Source organism: Jaculus jaculus, chromosome 6 (assembly GCF_020740685.1).
Source record: "Jaculus jaculus isolate mJacJac1 chromosome 6, mJacJac1.mat.Y.cur, whole genome shotgun sequence".
Classification (NCBI taxonomy): domain Eukaryota; kingdom Metazoa; phylum Chordata; class Mammalia; order Rodentia; family Dipodidae; genus Jaculus; species Jaculus jaculus.
This window is the reverse complement of record NC_059107.1, coordinates 37,787,502-37,797,804: the sequence shown is the minus strand read 5'-3', so window position 1 is coordinate 37,797,804 and position 10,303 is coordinate 37,787,502.

The window sequence follows — 10,303 nt, the reverse complement described above, 5'->3', positions numbered from 1 at the left end:
CACACACTCTGCAGCTGCAGCGCTGGCAGTAGCTGGACCTGGCATCGTGCCCCCACCCCCCGATCCCAGGGATAAAAATGTAAGGCAGCCAGCCACAGAGACTCCATGGAGGAAGCACAGGCCTGGGAGCAATTGCCCTTCTGGGCTCACAGCCCCACTCTACCCTTGCTCAGAGCAGAGCTTGTCCAGGCAACTATCTATGGCCATGGCTCTCAACACGTGGAAAGGTCAGAACTCTTTGACCCCCACCCCCAACACACACACACAGCCCCAGTGCTCCCTGCTGCCCACTTTCTTACCCTGAAATGCTCTGCTGGAGGAATGTAGAATCTCGGGCAGGAAAGGGAGCAGCATGAGAGCCAGTGTGGGAAGACACGGGCATCCCAGAATTCAACTGAGCTCCCCCACGATGCATAGGCCTGTGGGGAAAGTAAGGCTCCTTTGCCTGTGAGTCCACCCAACAGACCACTCACCCAAGGAGGCTCTAGGTTCAGGAACCACGGCTCCGGTATAAGTTAGCTGCACCAGGACAGGGGACCACACAAGATAAAAGACTCAATTTGGGGGCCAGAGAGATGGCTCAGCCAGGAACGTCACTTCCTTGCCAAGCCAGATGATCTGGGTTTGGATCTCCAGTACCCGCACAAAGTGGTGCGTATGTCTGGAGTCCTTCTGCAGCGGCAACGGGCTTTAGTGTGCCCATTCTCTCTCTCTCTCTCCCTCTCTCTCTCTCTCTCCATCTCTTGTAAATGACTTGGCCAGTAAGCAGAAGCCCCAGGAGGGCTCTATGGGGACAGCCTCACTGGACTGCTGGTGCAGCTCTTTGTGCCACAAGTTTTGTTATTTAAACGTCACTGTGAGGCCAGGCTCTAACCACTGAGCTCATTTCACCTCCATAACAACCAGTATCTGAAGCAGGTCCTTCTATCTTTCATTAGCACCGAGAAGCTGAGGCTCAGAAAGGGGAAAGAGACTTGGACACAGTCCCACCACTCCTGAGCGGCACAGGCAGAGCCAGAATTCAAACCGGGCTTTCTGATTCATCTCCAGGGGTTTGTGGAGAAGCCCCAGGGCAAGCTTGTGCTTCTTACCCCCAGATGAAAGCTACTATGCACACTCTTGAACCAGGCCCCTCTGCTGCTGACATCTAGCTTCTGCCAGGCAGATCAGCTAAGCATGAGGAAAATCACTATCTCGGCCAGGATTAGGCTCAGTAATACACACTTCCAGAGACCAGGGTCTGGATACCTGCTCTGTCATGCTGGGCACAGGGATTTCTGACGGTAGGCAGCATAGTAACTTCCTCTGACCTTCTGAAGGCAGTGTCTGTCCATCCATCCACCCAACCCACCCCCACATCACATCCTTTCAGCGATCTCTCTGGGGACCAGGGCGTGGGTGGCATATTAGGTTGCAGAAAGAGGCCCCACTGTTGGTCCAGTGATTGCGCACTCCTAAGCCTGCTGCAACCTGTTCTTGGTGGGCTCCTGTTGCTATCCATGAGCCCCAGGCTAAACACACTCTTATGGACACGCATGGTGGTGGCTCTGCCAGCTCTGAGGTCTTGGTCTCCACCTGTGCAATGGGCACTGGGGTATTTAGGGAGAACAGAGATGGTGTACTCAGCACACAGAGAATCATTGGTGGTGCTGAGATCTGGGAGGGGCTCACAAATGCTGCATGGGAGCCAATGGTAAACCTGGACAGCCAGGTAAGGGCCACTGAGGTAGGGACCCCCACTGTAAAAGCAAGGGCAGTGGCAGGGATGGCAGAACTCATTAGGCTCAGAGCCCCTCACCTGAGGCCAGTGTGGGGCACACAGGCTGCTCATCAAAGGAATACTAGGCTCTGCCCTGCTCGGGGGACAGGGAGAAGGACTCCTGAGGATGCTGGGCAGCTTTTGTGTGTGTGAGAGAGAGATGTCCTTTCTGTGGGCCAGGGCCTCAGGGAGGGGAAGCCCGGAGGCAGAAATAACAAACAGACCCAATTTCCCCAAATCAACCTGTCACTACAAAGAGACATAAAGGAAGAGGCCTGGCCAAAGCTGACCTTCTGTTTACATTTTCCCAGGCAACAGGGAGTAATTGCTGGTATCCTAAGGAGCTGTCTTAGGCCTCCCCTCCTCCCAGCGCTCCTGGTCCTGCTCAAGCGCAGCCAGGGATGACACCAGAAGCTTGAGGCACACTAAGTGGTTACTATGGTGTCAGGCTGAAATTATGAATCTCAGAGGCGGCCAGCAAGGAGGCAGGAGGCAGGCGCACACTCGCAGGGGAAGCGCCTTGCGTGTCAATACCAGAAACATCGTGCTTGCGAACAAGCTTGAGGGGCATGGAGATGCAGTTAGAGGTTCGAGACACCTCACCTCCTCCCCAAACACTGGCCCCTCTACCCGCTACTCTGAGGCTGTGGATCCCTGCCCCAGCCTGCCCATAGAAGCATAGAGAAAGGAAGGTCCCTTCCCATCGCAGTCTGGAAGATTCTCTCACCCTGACACACATGGGTACAAGATTCCTTCTCCCATCTCAACAGCCATCACCCTAGTCCCATGCCTGCTTCCAGATGAGAACCCCAACCCCCGCTCTGACCTTGACACCCACATTCCTACATCCTCCACCCCCCATGCACTCCATCCTGTCCTATATCCTCCTTCATACACTCTATCTCCCAGAAACCAAGACGCCTCTTATGTCTTTGCATAAAGGTGGCACACAGGGCTCCCAAGGTCTCAGGTGGGATATGACAACTCTTCCTCATTCCTCCTTCTATGGGGGACCCAATTCCTAGAGTATTTCATCACATCTGTCTCTGGGAAAGACGGCAGTGGTTGTGCTACAGAGATGGTTTTTTTAAAATATTTTATTTAGCCGGGCGTGGTGGCACACGCCTTTAATCCCAGCACTCGGGAGGCAGAGGTAAGAGGATCACCGTGAGTTCAAGGCCACTGAGAATGCAGAGTGAATTCCAGGTCAGCTACAATGAGACCCTACTTCAAAAAAACCATATATATATATATATATATATATATATATATATATATATATATACACACACACACACACATACATATATATATATATATATGTTTGCAAGCAGAGAGGGACAGAGAATGAGAATGGGTGTGTCATGGCTTCTGGTTGCTGCAAATGAACTCCAGATGCATGAACCCCTTTTGTGCATCTGGTTTATGTGGGTACTGGGGATTCAAACCTAGGTCATTAGGCTTTGCAGGCAAGCACCTTAACCACTGAATCATCTCTCCAGCCTCTGAGATGGTTGCCTGACCAGACTTGATATTTCTATCTACTTTATCAAGTGCTTTTTTTTTTCCCCAAAGAATTATCTTTCACTTTCGGAGCTCAAGCCGATCATTGTTTTATTCTATTTCATTAGTTTCTGCTCCTTTTCTTCATTAATTTCTTCTGTCGGCTTTCTGTAGATTTATTTTGATGTTCATTTCCTTGCTTATTGAGGTAAAAGCTTCGTCCTCTGGTCTTTTCAGTCTTTCTCTGTCTAATGACTGCATTCAGAGCCATTAATTCTCTTCTAAGTGCCACACTGCTTGGGTGGCATCCTGGGTTGTTTTTTTTTTTTTAATAGAGACTTTATTGTCGCTCATTTCCAAATCATTGATAACTCAGTTTTGATTTATTGTTTAATTCACATTATTTAGATTTGTTTTTAAATTTATAAGTGGCCAGATTTGGGGATGCCTCCCTCTTGCTCATACCCATTTTTTATTCACATTGTCCTTGGAAATGTGGCTGGCATGATCTTTTTAAATTTTTTTTGAAAATTGGTTTTAGGAATCAAAGGTAATATAAAAATATTTCTCTCTGTGAAAGCCAATCAATTCAGAAGTGTGCAGAATGAACCGTAAGAGTTCTTGTGCAATAACGTGCGTTCCTCTCTACTTTCTTTGTCCCTGCTCGCTTGGAGCTAGCCTTTGTGAACAGCTGACAGCGTCCTTCAGTTCTATTTTTGAAATCTACATATGTGTTTATATATTTATCTTTGGGGTTTCTATGCTGGTGTTTAGCTAATGCTTTGTTAGTTCTGGCCTTCCATTTATTGCAAGTAAATGGATTTTTGTTTTCAAACAAATGCAGGCATTTGGTTTTTCATTGCTATAGCAGAGTACCTGAGGCAGGCTGCATTAGAAAGAAGAGAGATTTATGGATCTCAGTGTGTTGGAGGCTGATAAGGAAGCATCATATCATGGCAGGAACATACATGCATCTTCATCAACATGAAAGTCTCACTTCTTCCTCCAAAGCCACTGGATTCAGCCTAATCTAATCTGAATGCCTCCCTGAAGAGCCCACCTGCAATCATCACCAGGCTACGTAAAGTCTGCACCCTCCTTATATCATTTAACACACGTCTTTGGTGATTCAAGGCCTGTACGAATGCGTGGGGCCAGATCACAGTCACGTCACTGCACCACTGCTCGTTTCCAGGTCATTTTAACCTTCAGCTTTGATGAACCTTTTAACTGGAGTTGTTTAGAAGTTTTCTCAAATTCACAGTTGCGTAAGTTTGAGATTGAAGGGGAAGATGGAAAACTTCTCAACTCTCCCTCAGAGAATGACGCAAAGAAATCAAAAAGAAAATAAAATGTGTAATATCTCACATTAATGGTTTTCCAAAAGCATGAATAAAATATGAATAAATTACACCCATGGTATAATCAAAAGATTAACATGCTGTGATGAAATGGGCTATAACCCAGGAGTCAAAGGACAGCATAACGTAGTCTGCTATGCCAAGAGACTACAAAGAAAACTGACAAGATTGCTTAGGTGGAGATCCCCAAAGAGGTGGCTGATAAAATTTCACATCCATTTCTGACTGGTAAACATATTCTAGGTATAGAAGGGGATTTTCTTAATTCAATCCATTGCCTATTGGGGACTTGTAGCAAGCCTGATGTTTAGTGAAACTTGAGACCCGTTCCTCAGGGAGTCATAAAGGAAGCTTGGAAGGCCATTTCCACCCACTGCTTCGACAGCTGGAGAGTACAGAAAGTGCCCCTAATCTGTGTTTTCTTGACTCTGCTATCAACAGTGGCCTGAAAATCCTAAGTGGGAACTTGCAAATAAACAATTTCCAAGTTTTTAAAACATAATTTTATTTATTTATTTGCAAGCAGAGAGGGAGAGAAGAGAGACAGAATGGTCATGCCAGGGCCTCCAGCCACTGCATGTACCACTCTGTGCATCTAGCTTTACGTGGGAAATGGGGAAAAGAATCTGGATTTTCAAGCTTTGCAGGCAAGAGCCTTAACCACTGAGCCATCTCTCCAGCCCAATTTCCAAGTTTTAAATTGCACAGCGTCCCAAATAGCAGAATAAACTCACACTGCCTAGACATGAGTGTATCCATGCTATATAACCTCCCATTAGCTGTCTGAGACATGCTGTTTCTTTCTCTTTCTTTCCAGTTTTCATGTCCTCTAATTTTATTTTTTTTATTTTTAACTTTTTTAAGTTTTTGATTGACAACTTCCATAAATATAGATAACACACCATGATCCCCTCCCACCGCTCCCCTTTTCTCCCCTCCCAAATCCTCCCTCCGCTGAATCCCTTCTTTCCCACTAGTTTCTCTTCTATTTTGATATCATCATTTTTCTCTCCAATATGCAGGTCTTGTGTAGGTAGTGTCAGCCGCTGTGAGGTCATGAATATCAAAGCTACTTTGTGTATGTATAACAGCATTGTAAGCAGTGCTCGCCTTCCTTTGGCTCTTACATTCTTTCTGCCACCTCTTCTGCAGTGGTCCCTGAGCCTTGCAGGGTGAGATAGCGATGTCTCACTTAGTCCTGAGCATCCCACTGTCACTTCTCAGCTCTTTGATGCGCTTTGCGGCACCCCCAGTGGTCACCAGCATCTGAAAGGAGAAGCTTCCCTAACCAAAAGTGAGAGTAGAAAGCTGTTTCTATATTGCTGTGCCTGTGTTCAGACAATCCTTATTTTACTTAACACTGACCCCAGAGCATAAGTGTTATAATGCTGGCAATTTTTTATACAGGATTTTATGGCTTGATCTTAAAATTTCCCAAAGACCACGCGCTACAGGCATGGTCCGCAGCCTGCATGCAACACTATTGGGTGAGGTGGAGCCTGCAGGAGCCGAGACTCAGAGGAAGAAAGTCGTTCACAAGAAGGCATGCCCACCTTTCCCTTGTCTGCTTCCAGGCTTCCAGGCTTCCAGGCTTCCATTCAACCTCACCACAGACAACGCAATGGACGCAATGGACAAGGAGACTGAGCAGAAGCCCATGTGCCGAGGTAACCTGTTCTTCCTTTCAGGTGCATATCACAGGTATTGTACTGGGATGGAAAGCTGCCTCTCACAGTGTCCTGAGTTACTGGCATCCATCTTTATCTCCTCAGGCCTAATTTAGAAATTAACTGTCGCATATCTGTGCACAGGGTGAAACACTGTATGTACACGGCTCAGTATTATAGTAGGTTTCAGTTCGCAGGCATCACCAGGGTCTTAGAATAGATTCCCCATGGATAAGATGCCACTGTCCCTACCAGGAGTAGCTGAATTCTCCTCTGAGTTCAGGTGGCCCTGGTGACTTGTACTGACAAGCAGAAGTCATGCGCCGGGGCCTCAACATTGTCTTCAGAAGGCCTACACAAAGATGAAACTCTCAGGAAAGAAAAATAAATAAATAACTGTCAGTGTCCAAGAGGTGCCCTCACCTCCCTGGAAAGTCTAGAGCAAAGCCGGGCGTGGTGGTGCATGCCTTTAATCCCAACACTCGGGAGGCAGAGATAGGAGGATCACCATGAGTTCGAGGCCACCCTGAGACTACATAGTTAATTCCAGGCTAGCCTGGGCTAGAGTGAGACCCTACCTCGAAAAACCAAAAAAAAAAAAAAAAAAAGAAGAAGAAGAAAGAAAGAAAGTCTAGAGCAAGTCCCAAGTTCAGTGTGCAGCCAGACCTATCCAGACAAGCCAAGAGCCACCACCAGTTGGGGCAGACTTTGGGGAAAGAAATGTATTCCATTCACAATAACAACCAAACTGTGGAAATATTAGTGACAAATAGAAGGAGATCTACCTGAAACAAAGGGTGAAACTCAAAAGACAAAAACGTAAGTAAGTGGAGGGCTATAGCGCATTCTTGGACAAAGAGATCAATTCTCCCCCAGACGAATCCATGACTCAGTGCTAACAAGACGAGGCACGGTATCAGCTCGCTGGCCCAAACCAGCTCCCAAGCCGGCGTGGTGGCGCACGCCTTTAATCCCAGCACTTGGGAGGCAGAAGTAGGAGGAGGATTGCCAGAGGTTGAGGCCACCCTGAGACTACGTAGTGAATTCCAGGTTGACCTGGGCCAGAGTGAGAGATCCTTACCTTGGGAAAAAAAAAAAAAAAAAGGAAAAAAGAAGAAGGAAAGGAGGTTGATTGATCCAAGGAGCTTGTGTGAAAGCTGTGAGATAGAAGACTCAGGTGTTTTGGGGTGTGCTTTTAAAAAAAAAAATCCTGTCACTTTTTAAAAAAATGAGAACAGGGCTGGAGAGATGGTTTAGCGGTTAAGTGCTTGCCTGTGAAGCCTAAGGACCCCGGTTCGAGGCTCAGTTCCCCAGGTCCCATGTTAGCCAGATGCACGAGGGGGCGCACGTGTCTGGAGTTCGTTTGCAGTGGCTGGAAGCCCTGGCTCGCCCATTCTCTCTCTCTCCCTCTATCTGTATTTCTGTCTGTCTGTCACTCTCAAATAAATTTAAAAAAAAATAAAAATAAAAAAATAAAAAAATGAGAACAATAACTTCTTTTTTAAGTTTTAATTTTAATTTGTATTTATTTATTTGAAAGTGACAGAGAGAGAGAGAGAGAGAGAGAGAATGGGCACGCCAGGGCCTCCAGCCACTGCAAACGAACTCCAGATGCATGCGCCCCCTTGTGCATCTGGCTAACGTGGGTCCTGGGGAACCGAGCCTCGAACTGGGGTCCTTAGGCTTTACAGGCAAGCGCTTAACCGCTAAGCCATCTCTCCAGCACTAGGTGTACTTTTTTGAATGTGCAGTTCATGCTCCTGTGTGTGTGCTCATGTGTTTGTACATTACATGTGTATATAGTATGTATGTATGCACGCAGTGCATGTGTGGGTGAATGTGGTATATGTATGTGTGTTACTTTTGTGTGCTCATGTTTATGTAATCAGCATATGTGTGTGCAGTGCATGTGGTATATGCATATATGTGTAGGCATGTGTGAGTGTGTGCATGGGAGAGGAGGGGAGAGTGCCAGGTGTGGAGGACAGCCAGTGAGGGACCTGTCCAGGGAGCACCGTTGAGCTTCATTCCTTTCTCTCTGGAATGCTCTGAGGGGCCGCTGTCAACCTGTCACCCCTAAGAGAAAAGAACGAAACAGCAGAAACAGCCCAGGCAGAACGGCCTGGCTCAGAGTGGGCTGGTCCCTGGACACCCCCCTGCCTCCTACCTGTCACACCTGAGAAGGAAGAGGTTGTAGGAGAAGGGGTGAGTTGGTTTAAGCAGCTTTAATGGCACTTCCTCAGGTTATCTGATGCTCTGTAATGAACACCCCAGGAGTCAGTGTCCTAAAATAATAGCTGACTGGGTCTGGGGTGCCTCTCAGTGGTAGGCCACTTTCCTGCTGTGCAAAGCCCAGGTCCCATCCTCAGCACAGCAATCAATCAATCGATAAGTGTGTAATAATGATTTACTCTGACTCCTGAGGCTCTGTGGGCCAACTGGGCTCAGCTGGGCGGCTCTCAGCTGGAGTCCCTCATGAAGTCACACTCAGAGGATGACTGGATCACCTGTGGCCCCAGCCGTACACAGAGTAAGTCATTATGGTTTCCTTGTTTACCACTTCTAGGCTGGCCGTTTATGTTGGCTCATGGTTTGCTGGTCGCAGCACGTCCATGTGGCCTCTGAAGCAGGCATGTCTTCACGATGTCTGGCAGGCAGGATCTGTGAAGGGACTCTATAGGCTTGGACTCACAGGGAAACCCTCATTTCCTATGATCTAGCGGGGATGTCACCCTCCCACATTCTGTTGATCAAGATGTACACATAAGGCCAACCCAGCCTGAAGGGCTGAGGTCACCTGGCTGTGTGTGTGAGAGAGCAACAGGGACAGCATCTCCCCTGTCCTCACCAGCACAGCCTTTCTCGCTTCAGAGTTCCTGTCCCCTACGAAGGACACACACCACCGTCAGTCATGCTGCGTGCTGGAGGGACGTGCTTATGGGCAAGCATCCAAGTATGTTGGGGTACAGTGCTCCATTTCCAGAGGGAGAGCCTGACCTTTCTGCTGGCACTGGTTTGGCCCCAAGTTCCTAAGCTGGAAACCTGGCCTTCAGTGGGGCCCATCGGATCTCTGCGGCTCTCAGCCTCTCCAGCATCCTATCTTGCAGTTTGGCCCCGGGTGTCACACATATCCCATCATCATGGTGTCTGCGGTCAGCCATCACCTGAGTCCACACCACTGGGGCCCTAACACGGAACTTTCTGCCCTCCAAAACGGTGAGCTTAGTCAGCCTCTTACATAAAGTTAGCCTGATTCATGTATTTCATTGCACAATGAAAACATGCCAAGATTTTTTTAAATTTTTATTAGCATTTTCCATGATTATAAAAATAATCCCATGTTAATTCCCTCCCTCCCCCCCACACACTTTCTCCTTTGAAATTCCATTCTCCATCATATTACCTCCCCATCACAACCAAGATTTTTTTAAGTAAAGAAAATATGATGAAATAAAAAAAGACTGTGGGAGAAATTGGTCTTAATTGAGCATAGATTAAGTATAGATAGGACAACTTAAGCAAACAAAAGCAGGACACCATAGAAAGCTTTAAAAAGGAATGAGTTTTAAGTCATTCTGAATTCTAAAGAAACACACTTAGGGCTGGAGAGATGGCTCAGTAGTTAAGGTGCTTGTCTGCAAAGCGTGAGCACCCAGGTTTGATTCTCCAGTACCCACATAAAGGCAGATACACAAGGTGGCACATGCGTCTGCAGTTCGTTTACAGTGGCCAGAGGCTCTGACACACGCATTATCTCTGTTTCTCTTTTATTCTCTCTCTCTCTCTTTCTCTTTTAGGTTTTCGAAGTAGGGTCTCACTCTAGCCCATGCTGACCTGGAATTCACTATGTAGTCTCAGGGTGGCCTTGAACTCACAACAATCCACCTACCTCTACTTCCCAAGTACTGGGATTACATGGTGTGCGCCACCACATCGGCTTCCTCTCTCTCTCTTTCTGTCTGCCTCTCTCTCTCTCTTTCTCAGAGAAATAAATAAAATGTTTAAAAAATTAA